At 40.7% G+C, this 12,933-nt stretch overlaps 1 protein-coding gene across 3 annotated transcripts in view; it reads right to left on the reverse strand.

Moving 5' to 3' along the window:
* LOC114642585 (NACHT, LRR and PYD domains-containing protein 3-like) overlaps window positions 1–12,933 on the reverse strand; it is a 1,142,003-nt gene that overhangs the window by 1,071,626 nt on the left and 57,444 nt on the right. Inside the window, exon 1 of one of the 3 annotated variants that reach the window (XM_051921797.1) lies at window positions 3,321–3,470. The exons of the other annotated variants lie outside the window; for them this stretch is intronic. The gene's annotated coding sequence lies outside the window, so the exon portion shown is untranslated. Of the gene's footprint in view, window positions 1–3,320; window positions 3,471–12,933 lie in introns of those variants that run through there. 3 annotated transcript variants of the gene reach the window in all.

The following is a 12,933-nucleotide window of genomic DNA, read 5'->3' on the forward strand; positions in this document are numbered from 1 at the left end:
CAGGTTGTGAAAATCTAAGGTGTGCTTTTGGAACATGAACCTTGTCTCCTTTTCAGAAATGAGGGCTTTTCTCTCCACATCTAGCATCAGTGAACATTTTTGTTTTCCTTCAAAGGAACATCAAGGGTGCAGTGAAGAGGAGGAGAAAAGACATTGAAATCTATTTGTATTTTTCCAACATAAAGAGTAAAGCATGTGGTGCAATGACATGTGGTGATGACTGGTATATTGGAAGACATTCTGAAAGTGCACGTCTCCAGGGTTTTGCTGATAAGATAACAGACTGAATGAAGCCCTTGAGATCACATTGAAATCCTTCAATGCCCTGTTTGCAGTCAGATGGTATACAGAAGTGTGTATGTGATGAATATTATATCTCTTGATGTTAGAAATGCTGCAGAGTCTGAAGATGTGAATTGACAGATGTTGTCTGACACAAGGTTGTGCAGATTTATGAATTTGAAAAGACTGAGATAAGGAAATGTATGACATTTTGAGTAGAAACAGAAAGAGTGAAGGTAACGTCTGGCCACTTGCCATGATAATCAGTCAGGGTTAGTGTATAACAATAATGCCAGACAGCTGTTTCAAATGGATCACCCGCACCTATTACCAATTTCTCCCAGGGTTTAAATGGAAATTGTGCAGGTTGTAAGGGTGCAGCAAATGGAACTGACTGTCCTATGAGAAAAGTGACACACTAACAAAAACTTCCACAATGTCATCTATACCTGGCCACCAATATAGTTGACACACTCAGTGTCTAGTTTAAACAATTCAATAGTGACATTGAGGAGTGAATGCAACCAATGTGTGACTCTGAGAGAAAGGAGCAATGAGACGAGCACCACAGAACACATAACCATCTTATACACTGAATTCATCTTGTAATCAGAAATTATAGATGTGTAACTGTATCAACAGCATTACGAGAAGATGACCAATCATTGGTAATCTGAGTTTGCAGGGCAGATAATTCACTGTAAAATACAGTAGCAAACTCACCCAGTGACAGGGCAGTTAGAGCAAAAGAATAAATCACCACAAAGTGAGGGTTGTTGTCAGAAATGGTCTCAGCAGTAGCAGTGAAGGATGAGCAAGAGAGGCAGTCGACAGTGTTATTCTGAGACTCCAGAGGATAAGCCACAGTGTAGGTAAAACAGCACAGTCACAATGCCCAGTATGACATCCACATGCCTGCACAATCAGACACTTTGGAGGACAACAGGGTGGCCAAAGCCTAATGATTGGCGTGGACAGGATTTTTCAACCCCACAGGCAAGCCCTCCATTTCTCAACAACACACAAAAATCCAAGGTCCTGTTTATCAATTGTGGAACACTTCAAAGTGCTTTCAGCTTTTGTGTTGTGTTTATAACTTAATGATCACATACTGCAACTATCACATCAATACACCTTTATAACACATTTTTTTTATTATTATATATTTTCCTTTTGTCTTTCGTTGACAAAAAAGAACAATAGTTAAAACTGCCATAATTTTGATATGATAAATAATATTAATTCTTGGATATTTCAATGGACAGCATAGCTTTTAATTTTTATCTTTTGTAAGGAACATAGCAGTATAATTTAAACAATAGTAGATCTGAAAAAGCAGAAACATTAGATATGCTAAATTGACAAAACAGTACCATGATGACAAACGGCTAACTTAAATCTTTTATACTATTAATTCTTGCTGTTTTCAATGGATATCTTAACTTATAATGTTTAACCATTTTCTAATCAACATATTTGATTCATTTAAATGATAAGGTAACTAACTAACTAACCAACTAACAACTCCTGTGGGCCCACCACCTACAGGAGGAACAGAATCGAGGTGGAAGATGATGTGGGCAGCAGTCAAAGGCAGAGGCCTTGGTGGACCAGAACCCAGACACACAAAATGATTCTTGGGACATGGAATGTCACCTCTCTTGTGGGGAAAGAGCTGGAGTTGGAGGGTGAGGCGGAGAGCTACCAACTAGATATACAGTAGCTGGGCTCACGTCCTCCCACTCACTTGGCTCTGGAACCAAACCTCTTGATAGAGGCTGGACTCTCCTTTACTCTGGAATTGCCCAGGGTGAAAGGCCTCAGGTGAGAGTGGACTTCTTATTGTATCTCTGCCTGGTTGATGCCATGTTGGGGTTTCTCCCAAAGAACAAGAGGACTGCCTGCCTGTGCTCCAATTGGAAAACCAAAAGAAATGTAATAATTGAATCATAAATGGTGTTAGTTTCTTTTTTAGAAAGTTGTCAACCAAATAAGTAAATGTGGTGAGTGAGCTTCTCTTCAAGTTGATTGATTATCATGTTGAGGTGCTGGACTAGCTGGCATCTTTTCAAACTGGAATCGTGTCCAACTGAATTTGTTTGGGTGAAATTGTTTTCACTAAGAGCTGAATGTAAACTAAAGTTTTTTATTGTTAAATGGCTGTCCCCTTGGTCTGCTGCTGCCTAAACCTTACCCATGTGCCAATATGAATGACCGAGTGTTCATCTGAGCATATCATATGATTGTGGCCTTGTGTGGCTAATTGCTGTCTTACACACCTTTGCTGAGGACTCTCAACAGTTCAAAGTACTTTTACCTCCTGCCACTGTATGTGTTTATTTCACTTATCAGTTGAGTTCTGTTCTTTACCTTTTTATTGGTTTTAGAATTCTGTGAGTTTTCCAGTGCCAACAGAAATTTTCAAGCCACCTCAGACACTCTTAACGTTAGACGGCTAGTGACTGCTGAGAATTCACCACTGACTTTGTGTTCATTTATCTATCTGACTGAGTGTTTCTGCAGTCTCACACTTCCTGGGCTATCTCTCTGCACCACTCCAGTCTGTGCTCTTTATTTTAGATTATTTATTATGTTTCCCTTTTAAACCTGAATGGATACAGTAATATAAATTTAACAAACATGAATAATTCATTTCACCAGTCAATGTCCACACAGACTCCTCTAAGTCAGCACTCACTGATCAGCTGATACGAGTACCATTTGAGCCCCCACAAACACACTGCAATGTCATAGGAACCTCCTTGTAGAGCAGTTGGGGAAAAACACAACCTTCTCACCGGAGAAAGGTGCAAAACATGGCAATCAAAATCCAAATTCTAGGAGCAAATGTGAAGTCACAAAGAGCAAATCACAGAAACAAGATTCCAATATAATGAGTGATATGAGCAAGCAGTCCATCCACTCAACATCCACAAAAAAAATCATAAATAAAAACAAGGCGTTCTTTATGCGAAGTACAACAGTTTTGGAAGAATTTTTTTTTTTAATCAAAATGAGAATTTTCAAGTTTTTCTCACCACAAAGATCATCAACATTTTTGTCAGATCTTCTTTTCTTGGAGATCAGTTTAACAAATTTCTTACTCATTTTAGATTGTCTGAGTTGAATGTGAGGTTGTCTCTTTTGAAGGCTGCTTCTCACTAAAGCTTATGTGACCTCTAAGTGGGAAGAGTGTGTAGAAACAACACAGAAAAGACAATAAAAATTAAAATTAAAACAATAAATAAATAAAAGAGGTGAGCAGGGGAACAGCAGATGCACCTCCTTATTCATTTGGACACGTTGCACTGAAAGGTCCTTAACTTCCTGTAAGAGTTCACAAAGTGACAGACTTCTTGTCACTTAACCACAGTTTCAGTAACTAAACTCCAGTAGTCAATGTCAGTCTCTGTGGGGATTAACCTCCATTGGACCAAAGGAACCTTTGGGACACGAGAACTCAATGGCAGTGTCCTGTGTTGATAACCTTAAGGGTGTTGCACACGTATGTTGTGTGTTTGGTAACATGTTGTCCTTTTATAATACGATGATCATAACACACGTATTAATTAAGGGGGTTATGCAGTTATCATATCTTTGTGTATCTGGCACATTAATATGAGGCTAACAACTTCATTTTTAAAAATAAATTTGTAAGCAACTAATAGAGTTTTCAACATTATCAAGTGTTCAGCAGGTAGCCAATGTAGCCGAGCCAGGAAGTACAAAGTGCTAATGACATTTGGTCCACTTCAGAAATCTGCTAGTAGAGTTAAAATTGTGTTGTCATCTCAGGAGACCACAGAGACATGAACTGCAGTAATCTTAGTAATCACTAAGGGTGGGCTCAGCAAGAGTCTTGACGATGCATACATCTTGATGAAGTGGATGAAACAATTCAAGGAACTGTAAAAATGTAGAAAAAAAAAAATTCCAACTACAGATGAGACAGCAACAGAAGGCTCTGGGGGACTGGGGTCACAGGGATCAGTTTGAATGGGTGAAGGACATCAAGCAGGAAATGATAAAAGCACTTCATATTGTTAGACTAGCAGACAATGGTGACGTAATGTAGGGGTCAAGTAGTTGTGTTAAAACACCGGACAGACCTTTGAGGAGTGGATGGAGCACTTTCAAGAGCTCAACAACCTGGTGGATTTGATTTCTTCACAGGAGGCCGTGTCCCATTGTGTGAGGTTGGGTAAGACAAGAGCACTGGATGAGATCTGATTGGAAAGTTTGAAAGCCGTGGTGTTGTTTTGGACATACAAGGAGAGCTTAGTAATTAGCTAAACAAATAGGCTTGATGGACTGAATCATCTCCTCTCATTTGTCAAATTCTTTATGTTCTTACATTTAGGATGACATGAAAGGTGGGCACAGTGCCTTGACACTGACAGGCTGGTGTGGTGTTCACATTACCAATCAGGATAACAAGAGGGTGTGCATCAGTTACTGTTCATACTGAAGGACTACCATATGACTACTGATGGCAATGAGATGTTAGCCAATGCATTGACATTTTTTGTTGGATTGGAATATTATCATTTTTGTTCTGAATTGCTTTCAGCATTAGGCATGACATGTAAAACTGCATTTATATATTTTTTTTATTTTTGTTGCCTTTCCTAAATGCTGATTTTTGAACCGCATATGAAGACAATGGCCCCACTGCTATTCCCCCATGGCTGGAAATTGTGACATGTGGCATCAGTAAAGTGACAATACTTAAATTGGTGGTGTGCTGCGTTGTGCATCCAAATGTCTGGATGTATTAAAACTGGTCTGGTGCCTTAGTGAGTTTTATGATAGATAGATAGATAGATAGATAGATAGATAGATAGATAGATAGATAGATAGATAGATAGATAGATAGATAGATAGATAGATAGATAGATAGATAGATAGATAGATAGATAGATAGATAGATAGATAGATAGATAGATAGATAGATAGATAGATAGATAGATAGATAGATAGATGACTTAGGATATAAAGATTTTTGTGTTTGCTAATCAGTGTCTTTCATCTTTCTGGCTTGTTTTTCATCCATCCACCCATCCATCCATTGTCTCCCGCTTATCCGAGGTCGGGTCGCGGGGGCAGCAGCTTGAGCAGAGATGCCCAGACTTCCCTCTCCCCGGCCACTTCTTCTAGCTCTTCCGGGAGAATCCCAAGGCGTTCCCAGGCCAGTCGAGAGACATAGTCCCTCCAACGTGTTGTGGGTCTTCCCCGGGGCCTCCTCCCGGTTAGGCGTGCCCGGAACACCTCACCAGGGAGGTGTCCAGGAAGCATCCTGATCAGATGCCCAAGCCACCTCATCTGACTCCTCTCGATGCGGAGGAGCAGCGGCTCTACTCTGAGCCCCTCCCGGATGACTGAGCTTCTCACCCTATCTTTAAGGGAAAGCCCAGACACCCTGCGGAGGAAACTCATTTCAGCTGCTTGTATTCGCGATCTCGTTCTTTCGGTCACTACCCATAGCTCATGACCATAGGTGAGGGTAGGAACATAGATCGATTGGTAAATTGAGAGCTTTACCTTACGGCTCAGCTCTTTTTTCACCACGACAGACTGATGCAGAGCCCACATTACTGCGGATGCCGCACCGATCCGCCTGTCGATCTCACGCTCCATTCTTCCCTCACTCGTGAACAAGACCCCGAGATACTTGAACTCCTCCACTTGTGGCAGGATCTCGCTACCAACCCTGAGAGGGCACTCCACCCTTTTCCGGCTGAGGACCATGGTCTCGGATTTGGAGGTGCTGATTCCCATCCCAGCCGCTTCACACTCGGCTGCGAACCGATCCAGAGAGAGCTGAAGATCACGGCCTGATGAAGCAAACAGGACAACATCATCTGCAAAAAGCAGTGACCCAAGCCTGAGTCCACCAAACCGGACCCCCTCAACGCCCTGGCTGCGCCTAGAAATTCTGTCCATAAAAGTTATGAACAGAATTGGTGACAAAGGGCAGCCCTGGCGGAGTCCAACTCTCACTGGAAACGGGTTCGACTTACTGCCGGCAATGCGGACCAGGCTCTGGCAACGACCGTACAGGGACCGAACAGCCCTTATCAGGGGGTCCGGTACCCCCATACTCTCGGAGTACCCCCCCAAGGATTCCCTGAGGGACACGGTCGAATGCCTTTTCCAAGTCCACAAAACACATGTAGACTGGTTGGGCAAACTCCCATGCACCCTCCAGGACCCTGCTAAGGGTATAGAGCTGGTCCACTGTTCCGCGACCAGGACGAAAACCACACTGTTCATCCTGAATCCGAGGCTCGACTATCCGATGGACCCTCCTCTCCAGGACCCCTGAACAGACTTTTCCAGGGAGGCTGAGGAGTGTGATCCCTCTGTAGTTGGAACACACCCTCCGATCCCCCTTCTTAAAGAGGGGGACCACCACCCCGGTCTGCCAATCCAGAGGCACTGTCCCTGATGTCAATGTGATGTTGCAGAGGTGTGTCAACCAAGACAGTCCTGGCTTGTTTTTTTATTTTTAAATTCAAATTTCTTCTCCTGGTCCACCTCATATTTTTTAAAATGGGCCATTTTCAATCCTGGAAAAATATGGTGGTGTCATTACTGTCAGTCTGATCAAATCACGAGATTGCAGTCAATGCAAAACACAGCAGTGAGGATTACAAACAGAACTAAGATTAGAAACAACAGAACTGCAGTGCTGGCATCAGTACACTGGTGTGCACTTAACATTTTACAGTTCTAATTTTGAGACATAAAACTTTGCACAGTGTAAGTGACGACCAGCAGCACAACCCGGCCAGGACAACCAAAGAATGGAAGTATGAAGGATCACTGGACACCTGGAGCACCTCTGGGTGCTCTATGAAAGAAGCCAATTGCCATTACTCCAGAAGTCAGAGTCGGGAGGAAGGGAGGGAGATGAAGCTTTCCAGGAAGACTGGAGGCGAAGAGAGAGAAGAGAAAGAAAGTGCTGTGTGCTGTTGTGGATAGTGAGGGAGAAGAGCTTCTTCATGTTTAATAAAATGTGTGTGTTGCTGAACTTGTGTCCTGGTGTCTGTTGTGTCGGGTGTTTGGGGAGCTTTATAGTCCTTGGAGGTCACAGCAGATTATTAATGTCTGACAAGTTTGAAGAAGTGTATCACTATAAACACATAAGAGGCTGTTTTTATGTTTTATTCATATGACACTCTGAGCTTGTGATATGAGAAAAATAATTAATTAAACTGAAATTGTGAATTGAACATGGAGGAGCTGGGACATTTGATACATCTGGGGGATCAGTTAGTTTCAGGCTGAAATGACTTCTAATGGTTTCCATTCATGTAGAATATGTAACTGTATAAAATAAATTTGCAGATTTTAACTATAAAAATTGCACATTTCAGAAGAAAAAGAAATCTAAAGGATCACAAATGCAGCTGTCTGATCCCATTTTCACAATTTATTCTTCCATTGATTTACACTAATGGATTAAAGGGGCCAAAGTAATCCACGCCATCATGGACAGGACAAACTCACAAACACACACACACTTAAAAACAGCGGCTAAAACAACACCAAAAATAACATTCTGGGTTTAAAATCAGATAGCATTGATGAGCCTTGTATTTGTCACTAATTATTTATTATATAAGATGAAGAATTTATCAGCAGTTTGTGCACCCAGGATTCTCAATTATGCACACCCATCACTGATGATAGCTCCATAGTAGACCTTAAAAAGTAAGAGTGCATTAATCTCACATAAACTGTGACTGTATTGTTTACTGTATTGTCTCTTTATGATTTATTTTTACTGTAATATTCATGTTAGGTTAAATAGTGACCCTCCACTGGTGTCGTACGACTGAATGTGAGCTGTTGTACTGGTCATAATGGATCCCTCATGACTAAAACATACAAGGTTTGAATCCTGCATTCTAGACACTGCCTGGGCAACGCTTGTACCTTCTAGCCATGTTGCTGTCTAGATGTGCATGTTAGATAATTTGATGTCCCTCAGTTAGCCCTTTGGTATTGGGAGTGTTGTGCATGTAGCATTGTCCTGACATTTTATTCAGTTCAGTTCCTGACGTTTCTATCAAAATGCAATGAGTCATTAAGCTCAGTCAAGATGTAATGGCTGTTGTACAGAAACAAAGAAACGGAAAAAAATATGAGGCCACCAAAACGTATTCCAGAATTCTAACCAGCCTGCCTAGAAGGGGTACACAAATAATGCTTTGGTTTCAAAAGTGCAAAAATAATCATAAAAGGCCTCATTTATAAACGGAGTGTACACACAAAATGTTGCGTATGCCCATATCCATGCACTTTGAGATGTATATAAGCTAAACTTGGCGTAAAGCCATGTACATTTTCATGACAGTCTCACACCATGTGAATGCAAGTTTCTGCTTGGATTTGCAAACTGGCAGCATGCAGTGTCAAAGCAGTGCTATCTGTGGTCTACTTTTCTTTTTTAGATTCACATCTATGATGCAGGTTTTATCAAATACACCAAAATTAATTGCATGTCATTTACAAATTTAATTCACTTGATTGTATTCATTCTGTAACTATATAATGGTGCACAGAATGGCCAAATTATTCAAACTACCAAAGCTGCTTTAGCGCTGTTAGAAGACATCGCAAATGGAAGAATTAGAAGAGAGCGCAAATTTAGAGATGATGACGATTGGCTTCTAAGTTGATTTTGATTTCCCAGAGCTCTCCTCTTGGCGCTATGTGCTGAACTGGTGCCGGATTTACAAAGGCAGACTTTGAGGAATTGTGCTCTACCTGCACCTTTGCAAGTTCTGTCCACTCTTGGTTTTTTGACCACAGGAGCTTGTCAACATGAACTGGCTGACTGATCGGGTATTTCACAAACATCACTAAGTCACACCATGCCAGCTGTATAGGATGGTATTATCTGCTTGTGATCCAGATATATAAGAATTTGCAGCAATGTCCAGTTTTCCAAATGTAATCAGAGTGGTCAACTTCACGCTTATTGCTATTGCAACAGCACTGAACAAGTTACATCAGCCAAAGATGAATCACTAAAAGAATGAGCTGACATTACATCATCTATAGCAGGAGAGCCTATAAAAATGGCAGCTCTACACAGTCGTAGGTTCTTGTTTTCTAACTAGTGTGGCAAAAGGCAAGCACTCCTTTGAAGGATATTGTGTCACCTCAAAGAGCCATGTGAAGAGCACAGAACTGATCCGCTTGGCTCCAACGCTACACTATAAAGGTGCCTTCAGAGAATGAATTTGCTTATGTAACTAGAAAGCATTTCCACTCTATGAATGTGCTGCTCTATAGTCCACAGAAAGTGTGTTACATTGTTCCAGCATGTAGCGAGCTGCATAATCTGGCACACAATCGTGGCTTGAATAACTGAAGAGATGCACTATGATGACCCTGACCAATCAAATGATCAGCCAATTTGGAGGGCGTCACATCTTTATTTGAATGTAATTAGCAGAATGTGAAAACAGGTAATTTAATGCAGCATTTATTTTTTAACCAGTTCATTTAAATTGTGGTCCATATTACATAATACAGCCGTTATATTATACTGTATATTGGCCACATCTCTCAGAGCATCCACTACTGCATTTTGTGACTCCAGAACAGCATCCAAAAGCACACAGTCAGATGGTCGCCTGGCAGTTTCCGAAGCAGAGGTGTGAGTGCAGCCAGCATCTGAAGATGTCAATGTATCACTGCATAGATTCACATCCTCGCCCTGCAGGTCAGCTTTTGTAATATTGTCTGAAACAGAATAAACAGATGGAGGGCTGTGACTTGCCTTTTCATGTCAACTTTGATATCTGACCACTTCTTTTATATTTCGAACACTGTACAACTTTCTGAACTTGAACTTTCGAGTTTGTATCGCTTGAGCAAATTCCTTTTGTTGTTTATACCACTGCTTAAGCTAACAAAATAGAACATTTTTCCTTGCCTCCACTTTGCAGTTTCTAAAATTCTTCTTTTTTATTCATGTTTTTAACAAAACACTGAACGAAAGGGGCTATTTCTGTTGATTTGCATATTCAAATATGCAAAATTCAGGGAGGAGTTGGGGTGGGGCTGTAGGTGCTTGCACGTGCGTGAAATTTCGTGTTCACTGGGACTCACATTTCCAGTTTTGTCCGTACACCATGTTTTAGTGTGAATTCTATGCGTGGCATTATACATGATGCCCAAGGTCTAAAAAATATTCAAAATGTCCCCAAAAGGGAGGGGGATTACCATCAACACATGGGTGGTAAAGTAAAAAAAAATCTTTATAAAAAATTTTATTAACAAAATGAGGAAGAATAAAATATTAAAAGGTAACTAGGTCCCAATACAATAATGCAATAAAACTGTAAAAGGCAATAGTCACAATAACTAATCTCAATTCGCCCAAACTGCATTTAAATGAACCAAAAGGAACTTAATTTCAAAGCATTCCTTTATAAGATTAGGGCAGCACCTTAGCAGTGAGGTAATGGTGGTGGTGGTGGTCAAAACACCAAGAACATAAGAAAACAAGATTACCCACATAGAAATCAAATAATCGATAAATTAAAACAACAATTAAAATAATGTGCAATAGATAATTAGACAAATAATAAAAATAGATAATAATTTAAACAGAAATCATGTATGAATAAATTAGAAATTATGTATGAATTAAAAAATAAAGACAAAATAGAAATTAAAGGAACCCTGGCTTAAACATAACAAATGCTCATCCACTCATTGTGAGCAACACATTAAAAATCTGCTGGGCAGTAATAAGTGGGATGCCAGGAGTTAAAACACTGAGTGTTTACTATTTAAGTCATCTTCAAATTTACACTTCCATTTGGGTTACTTTGGTACATATGGGCCGTTGCTTAAGTTTTTGCGGCTCTGTTCCGGTCAACTGATGTCGACTGAGATAAAGTGCCCTGACGGTACACACAACCCATATACTAGCTCATAATATGTATTGCTATGGCTGGAGGTCAAGGCAGAGGAGAGAAAGAAGGCAAAATGGAGTGCCATTATGAACAATGCTTCACATCCTCTCTCTGGCACAATAACACTAAGGACTTTCAGTCAATGAATTATTCAGCAGAGGTATGTCTAGAAATACTATGGGGGCACCTTCATGCCCCCAGCAGGACACCTGTATAGCACTTCACTACGACTGGGACTGCTCTTTACCTTTAACCAAGTGAGAAGTAATCTGCTTTTTCAGTCATTCAGTTGTATATTTGAGAGGAGCTTGTTGGTTGTCATAATATAACATTTATTTGCAGAGATTTAGAATTAATTAATCAATTAATCCATCAATCAATGAATTCATTGATTATTAATTACTTAATTCGTTAATTAATAGAATAAATATTTTACTTTCTATCTATCTTCAATTCAAACCAGCCACTTATCCCTAAACAGACCTTCCAGGCCCAAGTCAAGGTCAAGGGGCCCAAAGAGCAGGACCCTAATAAAAATTAAACCAACTGAGTCTCAGAAGCTGAACACAGAATTAAATTAAATGAATGACCAGGATAATATTGCAGTTCTAGGAAACTTTCAGAGCCCTCATTAAATGTCAGCACCCTGGAGCACACATAGTGCCTTTTCTTCTTTATAATGGCTCTGTGGTGGCCTTTAAATTTTCCTCTTCTCTTTTGTGTGTCCCGTATTGTAACACAGTAGCATAACAAACCTGGCTGTTTTCAGTATTGTCCTGTGCCCAGGAGGTCAAGTGTGTCTTTCATTGGGGCTTAAAATGCTTAGAACTGACTTGATTAGATGTGTCTTGGGGTGACCTTAACAAACACTTCCAGCTACCAGTTTCCATTTCCTTACTTTCAGAGAGTTGCTTCCCCAGCCAATGAGGTTTTACAGTACCTGTGTTTACTTATCAGGATTCAGGACACATTTTTTATGAAGAATTCACAATTTTTACTGTCATTGAAGGGTGAGACATTGACCAAGTTTAGAAAGCAGGTCACTGCCACCATCAGTTACAGCAGAGAAGATATGAGCTGAGATATTCATTTCTCTTACTGTGGCAATTGGGCTTGTGATAGCTTCACACTACCTGTGCCATCTGGGAGCCTTTTGAACCCTGATCATCAATAGTGATAACTGAGTTAAGATGGGCAAATGAGGACACACATGGAGCATGGGGTAGGTGCAAAGGTGACAAGTGCCTTTATTTAAAATCAGTTCAAAGAACAGTACTCAAAAAGTGCACTGCATCCGACAATTAGTCAATAAATAATCAATAAAACAGTGTGAACGTGGAGGTTAAAATTCCAATAAATAAATCTTTAAAACTGAGGTTAAAAGAAGCAGGAAACAGTCCTTTAAAAAAAAAAAACTCAAGAACTCTCGTGCATCCTTCTAAAACCAACGTCTCCCCGGCTTACCCTGTTCAGGTCTCGCAGTTCAGAGAGATGTCAACCAGTAGGCATAGAACACCCTCTGATCTGCTCAGGCCCCTACTGCCAGTTTGTCAGCATCTACAGGTCGCTTCCGAGCTCCACTCCCTTTGACTACTGCGATTATCACTGGCCTGGTGGGGAGTCCTTCTAGAGGATATGGTTGCTTCTGCTCCCAGGCTGCTCATCTCCCTCTTGAGTGCCGGTGACTCGCTCCATGCTTGGGGCTCCATTC

Source organism: Erpetoichthys calabaricus (assembly GCF_900747795.2).
Source record: "Erpetoichthys calabaricus chromosome 1 unlocalized genomic scaffold, fErpCal1.3 SUPER_1_unloc_25, whole genome shotgun sequence".
Classification (NCBI taxonomy): Eukaryota; Metazoa; Chordata; class Cladistia; order Polypteriformes; family Polypteridae; genus Erpetoichthys; species Erpetoichthys calabaricus.